General features: G+C 25.6%; 10 non-coding genes across 10 annotated transcripts; 3 read left to right on the forward strand and 7 right to left on the reverse strand.

Moving 5' to 3' along the window:
* Positions 1 to 154: 154 nt before the first annotated feature.
* On the reverse strand, positions 155 to 227 carry Trnaf-gaa (transfer RNA phenylalanine (anticodon GAA)). The gene has a single exon. It is a non-coding gene; the product is annotated as a tRNA-Phe (tRNA).
* Positions 228 to 1,079: 852 nt separating this feature from the next.
* On the reverse strand, positions 1,080 to 1,152 carry Trnak-uuu (transfer RNA lysine (anticodon UUU)). The gene has a single exon. It is a non-coding gene; the product is annotated as a tRNA-Lys (tRNA).
* A 4,490-nt stretch (positions 1,153 to 5,642) lies between these two features.
* On the reverse strand, positions 5,643 to 5,724 carry Trnas-aga (transfer RNA serine (anticodon AGA)). The gene has a single exon. It is a non-coding gene; the product is annotated as a tRNA-Ser (tRNA).
* Positions 5,725 to 8,281: 2,557 nt separating this feature from the next.
* On the forward strand, positions 8,282 to 8,352 carry Trnag-gcc (transfer RNA glycine (anticodon GCC)). Its single transcript has one exon. It is a non-coding gene; the product is annotated as a tRNA-Gly (tRNA).
* A 410-nt stretch (positions 8,353 to 8,762) lies between these two features.
* On the reverse strand, positions 8,763 to 8,834 carry Trnap-ugg (transfer RNA proline (anticodon UGG)). Its single transcript has one exon. It is a non-coding gene; the product is annotated as a tRNA-Pro (tRNA).
* A 2,332-nt stretch (positions 8,835 to 11,166) lies between these two features.
* On the forward strand, positions 11,167 to 11,238 carry Trnap-ugg (transfer RNA proline (anticodon UGG)). The gene has a single exon. It is a non-coding gene; the product is annotated as a tRNA-Pro (tRNA).
* An 82-nt stretch (positions 11,239 to 11,320) lies between these two features.
* On the forward strand, positions 11,321 to 11,393 carry Trnak-cuu (transfer RNA lysine (anticodon CUU)). Its single transcript has one exon. It is a non-coding gene; the product is annotated as a tRNA-Lys (tRNA).
* Positions 11,394 to 11,670: 277 nt separating this feature from the next.
* Trnag-gcc (transfer RNA glycine (anticodon GCC)) lies at positions 11,671 to 11,741 on the reverse strand. The gene has a single exon. It is a non-coding gene; the product is annotated as a tRNA-Gly (tRNA).
* Positions 11,742 to 13,514: 1,773 nt separating this feature from the next.
* On the reverse strand, positions 13,515 to 13,597 carry Trnal-cag (transfer RNA leucine (anticodon CAG)). The gene has a single exon. It is a non-coding gene; the product is annotated as a tRNA-Leu (tRNA).
* Positions 13,598 to 14,864: 1,267 nt separating this feature from the next.
* Positions 14,865 to 14,954, reverse strand: Trnai-uau (transfer RNA isoleucine (anticodon UAU)). The gene is given in 2 exon segments: positions 14,865 to 14,900; positions 14,917 to 14,954. It is a non-coding gene; the product is annotated as a tRNA-Ile (tRNA).
* Positions 14,955 to 17,228: the final 2,274 nt, after the last annotated feature.

Consider the following 17,228-nt stretch of genomic DNA (forward strand, 5'->3'; position numbering starts at 1 on the left):
TTTCTTTTTTTATGAAGTTCTTTAAAATAAATCTTATGAAACTAAAAAAACATAATGTGTAATATAAAATATACAAGACTATTATGTTAGTTTTTACCAGTAAGACTAATTAACATTTGATGCAGTATGCTTAAATCAATTATACAAAAAACAATGCCTCGACCCGGGATTGAACCAGGGACCTTCAGATCTTCAGTCTGACGCTCTCCCGACTGAGCTATCGAGGCTTAAGAGCGAAAACACATCATCGCGAATATAAACAGTTTTACAAAGTTTGTTTTTGTTTTGTTTCTTATGTTGCGGTTCTAAATTAATGATGTTTCACAACCCGTTTTCTTGTAAAATTACATAATTTAAATTCAAGTTATAACAATACTTTTGGGTAACTACATATACATATATCTAAACCTTGTTAGCTATCTATTGTAATTAACTTACATATTAAAAATTTGCTATGTGAGTTTACATTTAATTACGCATATATTTAATTAAATAAAACTACTTAAATGTTAGTAGACTTTCATTTTAAAAACAATTCATTCGAAATTTTTGGTGATTTGTTTGAAAAAAGTTGTAATATCAGTTTAAAAATTAAAAGATACTTCTTTTTGTTACTTACTTTAATTAGTACGTATAAGTGTTTATACACTGTTACTATGAGTGTACAATTTTCTACCAATAAAAAGTAAACTTTTGATTAAAAACAAGTAAACAAATTTAATCGGTATTAAAATTTAACTAACAGTTATTTTTTTTTTTTTGACTTTTTGTAGCTACAGCTAGTTGACTTATTATATTTATTAAAAAAAAATATTTCCAATATAGAATGTATTCGAGAAAAATTGAGACTTATTTTACAAATCTAATATGTTTTAAGACAAAAAAATAACTTTTTACAAATTATCAACTAAATAGAATCCATTTAATTTTACACTTTAATACAAATAAGTTCTTCTATTTATGTAATTTATAATTTCAACCAAATTATAGTATTACTGATTATCATGTTTAAAGTATGAATATAGTTTATTAAAAAAACTTTTGTTAATAATAAAGTTAATCAATATTTAAAATAAAGAAGCCTGACAGGGGACTTGAACCCCTGACCGTTGGATTAAAAGTCCAACGCTCTACCGACTGAGCTAGCCAGGCTTATGCTGAAAACTTGAATGATGTGAATATAAAACTGAATATTACGTAACAATAATATAACTTTTAAGTTTTGAGGCTATAACATGCAAGGTAACATAACTGTTATACCAGGGGTCGGCAGGCAGTTCGTGCTCGCGGGCCAAACTTTCAAGTTTAAAAATCTTTGCGGGCCGCAGTTTTAGTTTTAGTGACATTTGAATAGACTATTGGTTTACTTTTAGTCACAGATAAAAAAAAACTTTTTTACTTTTATTAACTTAAGAAATTTTAATGAATTTCAGCTACACATAGAGGGCCTTTCAAAATTGTACGTATTTTTTATACTAAAATTTAAGTTCAACAATATACTTCAGTCTTGATAAAACGTCTACTATTAAAACAATTAATGATTTCATTTAATTATTTAGTTTTTTTATTTACTACCTAACTTTATATAAAACTGAGTCTTAAAAACATTAATGGGCCACATTATACATTTTCATAATAACAGGGTTCGTGCGCGTCAGGCTAAGTAAGGCTAAATCAGTATTTTTGAAAAAAGTTAAAAAACGTCAGGCTAAAATAACAACCACTTTTTCACAATTTTTTTAAATTACTAGTTTTTGAAAATAATCTTTTCGAACTAAATAACTTGCTCTCTTTGAAAAGTTCAGAAGTATTGATACTAGCTAATTAAAATAAATTTAAACCTGTTTGTACAGTAACCTCTCGCTTATTTACGCACATTGTGTCCACAGAAAAAATGCGTAAAGATACGAGATATCGTAAAGTTACGAGAGGTACCAAATATACTTACCATAATGGCTTTTTTTTTTTTGATATTGCTTCTAGTTAAAAGCAGACTGAGGACTTACGAACTTTTAACAATTTTTTTACTTTATTTATAATTATAAAAACTAAAGATAAAATTATACATATATTAAAAAAAGGATCTAAATTTATATAAAATTATAATACTTGTAGAAAAATTTTAGTAATTTTAATAATAAGTAGATTTTATCTTTATTTATATGTGACTTATTTAATACTTAATATTTATATTATATTCTACTTTACCAATTAAGTTTATAAGTAAGCATTTGTTTACAATTAAGAAATGGTGTGGTGTCTATATTAAAATTTGTTTCTATAGCCTTTTCAAAGATATGCATTTGGTGCTGTAATGGATTTCTTCTTTTAAACAAAAATATATGAAATATAGGAAAATTGTTTAATAAAAACTGTTTATGATTCATTATATTTATTTTTTAGATGTGTATTCATATATAGGGCAAGATTGCTGTATTATTTATTTATGGTTTAAACTCTCATTATTTCATTTAATTTCATTATTTAACACCGTCATATTTCTTTCAGAATTTTAATTTAATCTCTTATTGTTAACAAAATTTGTGATATACTGAAGTATAACTAAATGTTTATCAACTAGTCAAGGAACATAAGTTTACAAAGTCTAAATATATAGAGAGGTGAGTTAGCATTTAAAAACATATTTTAAATATACCATACCATAAAATATACAATATACCTAATTTGTGCAATATAAAAAAAATTTTTAGTACTCAAGAGCTAAAAGTTTTGTTTTAATAAAAACTACTGATAACAGTCAATTAAAAAGGTTATTTAACCTTAAAGTCAAACTATTACTAACAATAAAAAAAAATTGAAATATAATAGTTTGAATAAAAGTTAATTTTATAACGGTATGAAGTTTATTTGATGCATTAAAGCTTTATTAAATACTGAATAATAGGTGAAGTTAATTTAGTTTCCGAATGAAAATGATGGTAGGTGTTACACTGGTTCTGGCATTTAATATTCAAGATATTTCTTAAAATTTCTAATAAAAAATGTCAGAAGTGGGATTCGAACCCACGCCCACAATTGTAGACAAGAATACTCAGCATCGCATGGGCGATGAAGCATAACGCTTGAGTCTGGCACCTTAGACCACTCGGTATTGAGCGCTCTAATTCATATAGTTATTTAAGTTCATGTTTTTTTACGTAAATAGAATCTAAAGTTTTTACTTTTCTAAATTACAGTTTTATTTCATACTTTTTTACGGTATACTATCAAAATCCACCCGCGTTCAAAATCAACTCGATTTGTTTTTATATTTTCTTTATCAATTTATTTTATATATTTTATGCATTTTTTATATACTATTTATTTGTTTTTTACTATCACTGCTACTCCTAAACCTTACCCTCGATCTTTAATTTTAGTTATTTTTTATAAATAACTTGGTATAATCCTGCTTTTAAATGAATTCCAAATAATACTAGATCCAATATAAATTATACACAAAATTTTTCAGGGTTGCCACTCTTTGAGCCAAAAAATCTTCCCTGAGTGACCAAAAATTTCCCTGAGTAACCTTAAATTTCCCTGAGTTTCCCTGAGTATTTTTCAAATCTTAAAAAAAAAATTTCTCTTCTAACACAAATTATTTATACCTCATTCTCATTTTTCTTCTTTAATAATAAAAAGAAGGTTGTATGTGTATGCTTCTGCATCAAATTTATGAAAAAAACTGTTTTCAAAAACTCAATCTTAAAAGGTTTAAAACAATTGAAAATTAAAAACTAAATTCTTGCACAACTTTGTGTAAACTTGTTAGTTAACTTTCTACATAAAAGAATAAAGTTTAACTTGTTTGACATTTTAATTGACAAAATTTAATTATACTATAATAATAATTTCACATGAAGAACTCACTTAAATGCATACATAATAACTTCATTATGACTTGTATATCTTTCCTAGCAACTGTTCTGAAAGTTTTAAACTGTACTTTACTCATAATACTTAAAAAAGCTTTTAAATTAAATCTGCAAAAAAGTTGTAAAGTATATTAAAACATTCACACTAAAAAATTAATTACCATTACTGCTACTACTTTTGAAATTATTATTTATAAACAAAAGTTTGACCTCTATTTTTTTAACAAAAGTAATACAACACTAATCTGTATTCATTTTAATTTTTTTTACTGAAAACAAGTAGTTGTAAACAAATAACAAATATTTTTATTATTTAGAAAATAAAAACTAATAGTACAACATAGTGTTTTTTAAACTACATAAGTAACTAAAATTAAAAAGTTTATTAGAACTTTTCAATGAATAGTTAACAACAACTTTCATTTCTCTAAACTGTTTGATTTTACTTAAGTAAATATAAATTTAAAACTTAAAAAAACTACAATGTTAATACTAAGAATATTGAAGAACTAGCCGCAAGGCTAAAAAAATTCTAAATAACCACTTAAATAATAAAAATTACTACTTTTGAAGAAAATATTGAAACTGGATTAACTAAACCTCATTCTAGATCTAGAAAAAAATTTCCCTGAGATTTTCAAAAACTTCCCTGAAATTTAGAGAAAAATCAAAAATTCCCTGAGTTTCCCTGAGATTTTCTACAGTTTGAAAATTCCCTGAGATTCCCTGAGTGTGTGGCAACCCTGATTTTTACAAAAATCTACTACTATATTGAAAAATTAAAAATTTTTTTTTGTATTAATAGTTCAAAGCTAAACAATTTTTTTTATTATTACTATTATTATTATTATTATTATAATTGATTAAATTACAGCACAACGATTAAAATAAAATAAAACAAAGATGTCTATATATTTGAAAATAAATAAAAAGTAAACAAAAGTATAAAAAAAGACTAACGCAGTTTCTCGACGGATCTTAAACTAGTTTCTTTTTCTGAGAGTTCCGTTGGGTCCGTTGTACGAAGGCAAGTTGAACTTATTTGGTTTGGAGAAAGACGGCTTGTCGAGATTTGATTGGTCAATAAACTTTTCACGTGACTGATCAAAACGCTTGCCTGATTGGCTGCTTGGCTTAACTAGCGATTCGGGAATTACTGGCGGAACGAATCTGAACAATATCGTAAAGTTTAGTTATCTATTAATTTTTTTATAAAATTTCTTAAAATAACTAATTTGTTCAAAGTTATCTTAATCCTAATGTAGTTGTGAGTCACATAAAAAAAATATATATACTTATCAAAAAGTTAATTGCGCTTTATCTCAGTTTCTAAATCTTATTTTTAAATTAGCAAAAAACATTTATCGATAATTAATTTATATATGTTTAAACTAAATTCCAAAGGGTTACTTTAAGTTTAAATTTTCTTTTGAGTATAATTATTACACAACAAATATACTGTTTTTTTTGGTGGTGAAGCGACAATAACTTTCTGCAATGTTTTTTTCAACAATTGTTACTATTCTTATTGAGGGGAGTTTGGAACTTGTTAAGTTTTTTTTTTTCAAACAGGCGAACATTAGATGGTGGGAAGTTTTGAAAAGTCTGAATTGGTCTGGGTGGCAAGGCACCATGTATTCCGAATTTCCGCTTGTTAATATTTTAATTAAATTAAACTTGTGTTGTTATTATTAGAACTGTGTTTTTTTTTACTTTAATTATAGTGAATAAAAGATAAAGTTAAACGATACACAATTAAAAAAGCGTCGTCGGCAGGATTCGAACCTGCGCGGGCAGAGCCCAATTGATTTCTAGTCAATCGCCTTAACCACTCGGCCACAACGACTTGCACAAATCATAGTTAAAAATTTAAAATGCTACTGGTTGAAAGAAAATTACAAATAATTTTTGTAATTACACTCAAGAAAAAAGTTTACATGAACTTTGGGCAAATTAAAACTGCATTTATAGTTTTAAAAATAAAATAATTTTATCAAAATCTATTGTTGACCAAATCCATCAGTAACTTTTATATATATAAAACAAATTTAACCTTTATATAATATAAAATTAATGCTTTTATTTTGATTGCTGTTCTTTAATATTTTATTCAAATTGTATTCAGAATGATTACTGTTGTCGTTTAGTTAGCATATACAATTGCTAATCTTTTTATAAATAAAATTATAGGTCAGCCAAAGTAAATTTCTCTTTTTTTTAAATAAATTAAATTAAAATATATTTATGCAGAAACGTTATACCGATGAGCGAAAAAACTTGCTTTTATTTCAGCTTGAAAAGACTTTGCTTTCTTAGCCTTTAGTATTCATTTATACTTAGTAATGCACTCCTGGGAGATAATTTTGACATATATGTACTCTTTAGAATTTTTTGTGGTAAAAATTAAACAAATTAAATAGATCTAAATTGTATACATTTAGCGCGTTAAAGACTTAGTTTGTCAAAAAAATGCATTACAAAATTGATTCTAATGGAAGCTGTAACTTTTCAAAATCGAAGTCAAACAATTTTATGTTACAAAAATTTGCATAACTTAATGTTGTTTCTATTGACTACGTTAAATGTTTCATTTTGAAAACAATATAAATTGTGTTAAATTGTGATTTTCTTACACTTATTTTCAATGAAAGTTTTATGGGCTTACACAAGTGGCAACTTATAAAGCAAAATAAAAGTCATATGGGGGGGTGGAGCAAAATAAATTTCCTTGTATACAATTATCTTCCATACTTAAACATTCCATTCTTGAAGTATTAACACTACTGCATATTTTCATATTAAATTCAATAACATTAGAGTTAGTTTAAATTGCTGTTTTGGTGTTCCCGCTAGGACTTTATCACGCGTTATTTCAGATGTTTTGATTTTTGCAGATTCGTAACTATTTTAAGCTAGCTACGTCCCTGGTATATACAAAATAGAGCTTTAATTACAGTTGAGAGATAATAACTACAGGGTTGCTAAATTTTTTTGGCAAAGTTTCTCCAGGTTTTCAAAATTTCTAGGCACTTTTTAAAATTACATGTTTTAGGGTCTAATTTTATTTAAAAACTATAAGGTAAAAAACTGTGTTAATTAGTAAAATGAAATTGATAAGAAGACATGTTAGAAATCCACCCGCGATCGAAATCCACCCGCGTTCAAAATCCACTCGATCGAAATCCACCCAGTCAAATTCGAGAAGCGCTTACAGATCAAGGGTAAGGGTTAGGGGTAACAGTGATAGTGAAAAATAAATAAAAAAAAGCATAAAGTACACAAAACAAATTAATAAAAAAATAAAAAAAATTGGGTGGATTATGAATGCGTGTGGATTTTGATAGTATACCTTGATAAGATATCTTAAAGCTTCTTTAAATATGTTTTAAAATAAAAAAATTTTTGATGATGACAAAAAAAAAAAACTATAAATAGATTATTTGTGTCAAATCGAAATTTTACTACCTACATGTAAAAATTGTTTAAATATCCAGGTTTTAAGTGATTTATGTTCAAAATTTCAGGTTTTTCCAAAATTATCAAAATCTAGGTTTTTTAGCCTAGATTGTCAAATTCCAGGACTTTAGGTTTTTTGAAAACCCTATAATTATACATAATACACTCCAAAATTTAAATGATGATTATATTAAAAACTACAGCTCAAATTAACGAACATTAAAAAAAAATTTACTGACAGTGTATAATTAAAAGTTTTATATGTTAAATCTAGGAAAATATAGCTTTGTCAGCTTATAAAAAAAGACAAAAAAGAATTAAAATAGTAGAATTATTTCAGCTATCTTCAGCAAAGCTAATATGTTTTAATTTTAACATCATTTATAAGCAAAACGAATATAATATAATGATTTAGCAAATTAATATGACTACATTTAAGATAAAGTTTTATTTAACTTGCATTCAGTTTAAAAAAATAAAACATAATTTTTATTTCCATTTAGAGCAAAAAAATTTAAAATTATAATTAAAATCTATGTACATTTTTTAATCGAAAAATAGTAGTACATAAGTTTTTTTGATTAAAACAAACTTATTTTATTATTTCTAACCAAAAACATTGTATGTTTACTAATAATAAGTATAACTAGTAATTATTATAGTTTAGTGTGAAAATTACTCTAATTTTAGTTAACATAAATAATTGCTAATTATTTTATAAATATAATTATAGGTCAGCTGAAGTAAAATGCTCTTATTTATGAATATTTACGAATAATAAAAAAAATACAACACAGTTTGCTTTTACGAAACAATACGAATTAGAAGTTAAATAAAACAAGTTTATTTTACTACATATCACTACTTTTAGCAGCATTTCGTTAGCAGATACCATCACTAAGTAGCATTTTAAGTTTAGAACCGAAATAATGCCCTGGCTTCCACAAGCATTGTTGGTTCAGTGGTAAAATTATCGCCTGCCACGCGGGAGGCCCGGGTTCGATTCCCGGACAATGCAATTTTGTTAAAAATATTTTGATTTGAAATAAAAATTCAATAAGATTCTTCAGCTAATATGATGATAAAAATTAGTTCGAATAACTGTATTCTTAACAAAGCTTTCTATGACTACAACAAATAAGTCTTTATCTAGTTTTTCTTTCTTCGTTCAGCTTTTAAAAACAATCAGCTTGTTTTCAATAAAGTTAAATAAAAGGTACTGTTTTTGGCCTTAATAACACTATACAAATAAAAAAATAACTTCTAGGGTTTTTACCAAATGGTAAAAAGGGTGCGCCCAATGTTGGATTAAGAGTCCAACGCTCTACCGACTGAGCTAGCCGGGCACGCTGCGAATTAACTCTATGGAGTATATAAAGCCTTTGTGACGATACTATGACGTAATAATCCTTTAACTGACGTCAAAATGGGCTCGTCCGGGATTTGAACCCGGGACCTCTCGCACCCAAAGCGAGAATCATACCCCTAGACCAACGAGCCACTTGTCAGGACATGTCTTGTTTGGTTTCTATATCTAACAGGTATTATGACGTTGTATTGAGAATATTGCCTATAGTATTTGTCAAACTCATTGTTTTATTTATAGATGAAGCCAGTTTTTTCTGTTTAAATGTAACTAATAGTGGTGGTCGTTACAGCTTATAGTGTCTACTAAAAATTTTAGCATAGTTTATGTGTGTACCAAATATTTATTTTCTAAATAACTTAAAGGATTAAACTGAAATTTTCATTTTCATTTAAGTAAAAGGTTATACAAAAACAGACTGTAATAAATAGTGATAAACTTATGAGTTTATGATTTACTTTCAAGCCAGTTGTCTTAAATGCAAGTTAAATAGTAAATTTCACCCTTAACAACAATTATGTTTGCATTAAAAATAAGGTTAGTAAACAAAAACTATACGAAGTTTATTTACTTTATCATTTAATAATCTTCTAAAAAAGAGTATTTATGATTACAATTAAGAAACAACTTGATATTAAAAATAATAACTTTGTGCACTACATTCAAATAAATTACCTCAACTTATATTTGTTTTAGTTTTAATCATATTTAAATAACAATAGCTAAATAAATACAGTAACCTAGGTATGCATTGCTGGTATGGTACTGCTGGATAGCTTCATACCCCATGATTGCAACATAAATGTCAACAGTGTTCACAAAATCTGTATTAATAAAGTTAAAGAACATTGCAATTGAAACTTACATACACATGACTGAAGCATAAGTATAAATTATATTATAAATAATATATTTTAAATAGAATTCATATTTCCTTAGCTATTTATAGGGTGACCACTCGTTTTTTCAAAAAGTTTCCAGGTTTGAAATTTTTTCAAGGTTTTCTAAGTACACATTTTTGGGTCAATTTTTAGTATATAAAAGTTAAGTTTAAGGTAAGAAACTGCGTTAAAAAGTAAAACATCATTAAAAAGATACTGTAAAGCTACTTAAAATATTTTTTAAGTAAAATAAAATTTGATGATGACAATTTTTTTTTAATTATATGATTGATTTTTTGATTCAAATCGAAACTTTGTTACTGTGAAAATTATTAAAATTCAAAGATTTTAAAAAATTTCTCAAATTTCAGGTTTTTCCAGGTTGTTTTTGCCTAAATTGTCAAATTCCAGGTTTTTAAAGGTTTTTCCAGGTTTCCATGTAAAGTAGCAACCCTGTATTTATAACAAAAAACTATTTCACAATTAAACTTATATGAGATTGTTGTGAATTTGAACTACTACACTTTTATAGGAAACAGGTCAAAATTGCATGAGGAAACAAAATTGCAAAAAGACAAAATTGCACGGAAGGTCATTTTTGCATAAGAGAAAAAAAATAGAATAAAATATATGTACACAAAAAAAAACAGAAAAAAAAACTAAAAGATAAATTAAGAAAAAAAACAAAACAAATAAAAAAAGCTACTGACCAAGGGTAAGGGGTAACAGTGATAGTGAAAAAATATTCATTAATAAAAAAAAATTAAAATAAATAAAAAACTTTAATAAAAAAGAAAAATCCAACACGTGCAAAAATATGTCCGTACAAAAAATTGTATTCGTACAATTTTTGGCTCTCGTGCAAACAATTTTGTACGCTCGTGCAAATTTGACAGCTACCCGTTTTTGCAATGTATTATTTTAAGATTTACACAGATGTTTTGTAAGTAGTACAAAATAACATTTCAAACAAAGTATAACTAGGTAAAATTCACAACAATCACATATAAATATGAGTAAAACTAAAATAATCATAAGTTAAGGTTGTTTAATTTAAATGTGGTGCACAAAATTATTACTTTTAATGTCAAGTTGTTTCTTAATTGTAATCATAAGTATTATTTTTTAGAAGATTGTTAAATAATTAAGTAAATAAATTTCGTATAGTTTTTGTTTACTAATCTTATTTTTAATGCAAACATAATTGTTATTAAGGGTGAAATTTACTATTTTACTTACATTTAAGACAACTGGCTTGAAAGTAAATCATAAACTCATAAGTATATCACTATTTATTACAGTCTGTTTTTGTATAACCTTTTACTTAAATGAAAATGAAAATTTCAGTTTAATCCTTTAAGTTATTTAGAAAATAAATATTTGGTACACACATAAACTATGCTAAAATTTTTAGTAGACACAATAAGCTGTAACGACTACCACTATTAGTTACATTTAAACAGAAAAAACTGGCTTCATCTATAAATAAAACAATGAGTTTGACAAATACTGTAGGCAATATTCTCAATACAACGTCATAATACCTGTTAGATATAGAAACCAAACAAGACATGTCCTGACAAGTGGCTCGTTGGTCTAGGGGTATGATTCTCGCTTTGGGTGCGAGAGGTCCCGGGTTCAAATCCCGGACGAGCCCATTTTGACGTCAGTAAAAGGATTATTACGTCATAGTATCGTCACAAAGGCTTTATATACTCCATAGAGTTAATTCGCAGCGTGCCCGGCTAGCTCAGTCGGTAGAGCGTTGGACTCTTATTCCAACGGTCGTGGGTTCGAGCCCCACGTTGGGCGCACCCTTTTTACCATTTGGTAAAAACCCTAAAAGTTATTTTTTATTTGTATAGTATTATTAAGGCCAAAATCAGTACCTTTTATTTAACTTTATTGAAAACAAGTTGATTGTTTTTAAAAGCTGAACGAAGAAAGAAAAAATAGATAAAGACTTATTTGTTGTAGTCATAGAAAGCTTTGTTAAGAATACAGTTCTTCGAATTAATTGTTAGCATATAAGCTAAAAAATGTTATTGCTGAATAATTTTTTTTTTAAGTATTAATATTTCAATAAAAGTACATTGTCCGGGAATCGAACCCGGGCCTCCCGCGTGGCAGGCGAGAATTCTACCACTGAACCAACAATGCTTGTGGACGTCAAGCCATTATTGCGTTTATAAACTCAAAATGCTACTAAGTGATGGTGTCTGCTAACGAAATGCTGCTAAAATTAGTGATATGTAGTAAAATAAACTTGCTTTATTTTACTCAGGGTTTCCACTCATTTTTTCAAAAAATTTTCCATGTTTTTTAATTTTTTCTAAGTTTTTAAAAGTACACATTTTTGGGTCTATTTTTAGTTCAAATTTAAGTTTGAAGTAAAAAACTGTGTTAAATAGTATATAAACATTGAAAAGATACTGAAAGCTACTTAAAAAAAATTTGATGATGAAAACCTTTTTATTTATATGATAGATTTATTGAGTCAAATTGAAATTTCACTACTGAACATGTGAAAATTGTTAAAATTCCAGGTTTTTCCAGATTTTTTTATTGAATTTGTTTAAAATTCCAGGTTTTTTAGTTTATTTTTGCCTAAATTGTCCAATTCCAGGTTTTTTCAGGTTTCCAGGTAAAGTGGCAACCCTGTTTACTTCTAATTGGTATTGTTTTGTAAAATTAACTATATTGTAATTTTCTTTATTCAAATACAAGAGCATTTAATTTTGCTGACCTATAATCCTATTTATAAAATGATTAGCAATTGTTTATACTAACTAAACGACAACGGTAATCATTCTGAATACAAATTAAATAAAAACTTAAAGAACAACAATTAAAATAAAAGTAACACTTTTATTTTATACAAAGTTTAAGTATGAACTACATTTTTAAACCTTATTTTTTTTATAAATATATAAACTTATTGAGTTCAAATTAAAAAAAAAATAATAATTCTATAGACTGTTTATATTTTAAAAGTTATAAAGCTTTAAACTGTACTGTCAATTCAAAATTGATAGTTTTTTGGTAAAAATTATAAGTTAACTATGCGTACTTCGAAATTTTCTGTGAATATGATAATTATAAATTTAACTATTAAAAAAAACTTTTAATCAAAGTAAAAAAGGGAATTTGTGTTTAGTTATTAATTTAACTGGTATTATATTTTACTTAAACTTTTTAAAACAAATTTAAATTTTAAGTAGTCTTATTTCAAAAAAAAAAAACTTTATAAAATTAAACTTACACTTGATAACTTTTAGGAGAAGCATTTATTTTTGAAAATCGAAGTTCATCTATTAAGTTTTAAAGTTTACACACAAAATAATTCTGAAAAGAAACATAAATCATGAAAAACTAAACATACAACAACTGTTCAATTTAAAAACCTGAATTAATTATATTGCTTTGTTCTAGCACAAAAACTATTTTAAAAATGTTATCAAAGCAATACTATTTATAACTGTTGACTCAAAAGAAGTACAAAATGACAATGTAAAAAAAAACTTTACTTTGTTCTACTAGCAAACATTAAACTAATTTTAATTTACTTTATATTACTTTTCTTTTTATACAACAATTTGAATGAATTTCACAAAACAAAAAGAGCCGTTATTTAAATTGTAAGTAATGTAAGTGTAAAAAGTAATTGTAAGCTATGGCATCATAAAATTATCTGTTTAGTATAAATACTAATAAGAATTTTACAAATGAAGCTTGTTTATATATCAAGCTACTTTAATGGATAATTGCAGATAAATAAAAAAAATATAGCATCTTTTTTAATAATAATATTTATAAATCAATGAAAATTTTAAACTACATCATGTAATATGGAAATTTTTATCATATTTAATAATTTATCTAAATAAACATGACAAACAATATTAAAAGAAAGCAAACTTTTTAAAAAATAGGTGACAGGAGCGGGATTCGAACCCGCGCCTACAATGTAGACTGCGACCTGAACGCAGCGCCTAAGACCACTCGGCCATCCTGCCAACTGACAAATGACGTGTTGACGGGTATATATATATAAACATATATCAACAAAACAAAAATTTTGTTTTATTTTTAAATACAATTGTTTCACTATTCTGCTAAACAGAACAGATCTTCAGTTTGTTTATTCGTTGCAGAGAGCCTCTTTACTTCAGCATTAGAAATAGATATATATATATATATATATATAATAAGGTTATTGTTCAAACTTGAACACCTTCTACAGAGCCCACTTGAAGTGTTTTTAAATAATTTATTAAAAAAGTACGATAAAGCTCTATGAAAAATTAAAGCTTTATAAAACATATGTACCAGTATTTTTAAAATTGTACTATTTCAATCAATTGTATATATTTATATATATAACTATATAAGAATGGATAAATGATCTTTCTTATTGTTGTTTATAATTCTATTGTGATAATCAACAATTAACTTATAAAAATTAATAAAAAACAAAAAAAAAGACTTAATACATTTTAAATTAGCCAGCTGTTTGACTTTAAATTTGAATAGAACAATTTAATCTATTTTAAACTTTAAACAAACAACTTTTTCATTAAGTTATTTATATAAAGAAACAACTATTTTCGTAAAGCACAACCTCAAATATCTAATTTTTTAATTCATCTTAATACAATTTATTCCACAATCAGATTTATATTTTTCTTGTACATTTTCATTTTTTAAGTTAAACACATTAACTGTCAAACACTTGAAACATAAAAATATTATTTATTTTCAATCATTTTTAAAAAATAAGCAAAACTTTACATATTTAAAAAGATTGGTTCAAAATCTTTTTTAGCATTATGATGTAACAAATGTTTAAAATCGCAGCTAAAATCATTAATTTTTAGTAAGTATTTTTCTGTGATACTAAATTAATTACTAGCATAAGTTGCTAAAGTAGATAGATATACACATTTTTGAAAATAATTTGTAGCTTACACACTTCAAAAGTTATTACTATTGTGTTACAAATACACGTTGTTTAGATACTTAGTTTAAATTAACTTTAGCTTGTGTTCTTTTTGGTAAATGCGAAAAAAAGTTATTGAAACAAGAGTAATTCAATCAAGCTCGAACTTTAAACTGTATATACAGCTCAGAACTAAATTACTAAAGCACAAAATAAAAATTTTTAATAGATAATTTAAAACAAAAAACATATATATTTTCAGAGCACAAAAAAATAAATGAATACTTACATAAGTAATTGTTTTAATAACCATAGCTTAAAAGTTTTTAAATAAATAAAAAAGGTGCTCCCGGTGAGGCTCGAACTCACAACCTCCGCATTTCTCCGATACTATCTTATAAGTACGGCGCGCTAACCGATTGCGCCACGGGAGCTACGCTAGGCAGGGCAAAGTAGAGAATATAAATTTAAATTTTTTGAGGGCGCGATAATATAGTTTAATTCTTAAGCTCAAATTATTCTACCTATAGTTTTAATTAATTTTTACTGATGTAAAACTTAAATTAAACATTTTAAATCTACTGCATATCAAACTTATCAGAATAACTAAAGAGTATATAACTCAAAATGTAAAATATTATTTTGACGTATTTATAGGAAATTTGTGTCGAATGAAAGTTTAAGCTTGAGTTCAATTGATAAAATAAAATGTTTTTTAATGTTATAAACTTTTAATAACTTAATTAAAAATTTGCTAAATTAAAAACATGTTGGGTTTTTTCAGTAATTTAAAATATAGTTTATTATAAAACATTTTAAAACATTTTTCTTAATATAAGTATTTATGGTTTTTAAATTTAGTTTTACAGTATTACATTCAAACATTTAAACAGTAAACTTTTGATAATAAATTATATTAAATTTAAGCTTTAAACTTAGACCAAGAAAAATTTTTCTATATATAGGATAGATTTTATATGTTTAATGGAAGCTCTATTACTTTAAATGTAAAGATAGTCTAAAATAACAGGTTTTTTAGTGATTTTTGCTCAAAATTCCAAGTTTTTCTAGGATTTCAGGTTTTTTGGTAACCCTAGCTAATTTAATTATTAATCGAAGCTCTATCACTTTAATTGTAAAAATAGTCTAAAATACCAGGTTTTTTAGTGATTTTGCTCAAAATTCTAAGTTTTTCTAGGATTTCAGATTTTTTGGCAACCCTAGATTATTTAATTATTAACATCAACAAAATACTTGGCTCATTGCCTAATAAAGTTGGCTATAGCGAAACGAACCTTAAAATAAATAATGCGGATCGATATAAAATACTACAGTATATTTTAATGTATATATATATTGTAGTTATAAATATTAAGAGATGATACAAATATAAAATTATTATTTAAAAAGAAAACTCAAATTTTTTTATAGCTGGTTTACACACCACTTAAGGATTTTAAAAGTTTAAAAGTTTTTTCAAAGCAAATAAAATTAACTTAATTAGGTTTTTATACAAATAGTCTATAGTTTAAAAATTAAATCTACAAAAGACTCTCAAGAAAAATCCAAAATTAATTACTACCAAGATTCTTTAGGCTAGTTAACTCAAGGTTAAAAATTCTTTTGCTGAAATAGTTTTACATAGATTTTACATATATTGCTAAGAAAAAACATAATGTAAAAAATAGTCTGTTTTAACAACTGTAAAAGGAGATAGGACTTGTTTTTTTTGCAAGTTTTTTAAAATTTTCAAAAATTTAGTCTCAATTTTTATTATCAATTCTATAAACTGGGATATAATGATAACTAAGATATTAACATATGTGACAGCAACAAAAAAGAAAATGGGTAGACATGAGAACTAATTTTACATTTAATTACTTTAAACTAAATTAAGCATTTTTTGACACTTTAATAAATTCTTTCAAAAAATATAAATAAGACTCAAATTTTCAGAACAATAATTATTTCATGCTTATTTCATCAGTTGTATACTAAGCAATAAAAAGAAAATTTCAAATCTAGCTTTTATAGTGAAAATGTTATCAACGTAAAAGTAATAATAATAAAGCAAGGTTAGTTAAAAATACATAAGTACTTATAATTACAATGCAACTAAAAAAATTATAAAATACAGTAACAACTTATAAAACAATTTAAGAAAACAACAAAACAGTATAATCAAAATCTTTATGGTTACACAATTTAGGTTTTCTTCACAAAATACAAATAGTATTTTGTAAAGTAATCGCCCCTTTACAAAATTATTGCCCCACAACTTACTAGAATCGCCCCCAGGGAGGCGGTACCTGCAATAATGACAACTTTGATTTAGTAAGCAAACTTTTTTTGACAACGTTTAGTTTTTCAGGCGATAATGAAGATCATAGGGTAGAGGTGGGCAACTTATTAGTCAACGTGACACAATCACCAAAAAAGTCATCTGTGGGCCAGGTACATTTGAAAAATTAAATTATAAAAACATAAAATGCTCTTTAAAAGCATGAAATTAATGAATTTATCATTTAATATGCACTAATGTAACCTAAATTTTGGTCCAACTTTGCTCGACCCTCTCATTCCAAGAGCAAAATTTTAATATTAGAATTAATGTTGACACATGTTTAAAAACTTAAAACAACAAGTATTTTTTAAATAAAAGTTTTTAATAGTTAAGGTGCTAATTAGCTATTTTATATGTGGCCAGT

Source organism: Thalia democratica, chromosome 6, assembly GCF_965202585.1.
Source record: "Thalia democratica chromosome 6, ktThaDemo2.hap1.1, whole genome shotgun sequence".
In the NCBI taxonomy this organism is placed as follows: Eukaryota; Metazoa; Chordata; class Thaliacea; order Salpida; family Salpidae; genus Thalia; species Thalia democratica.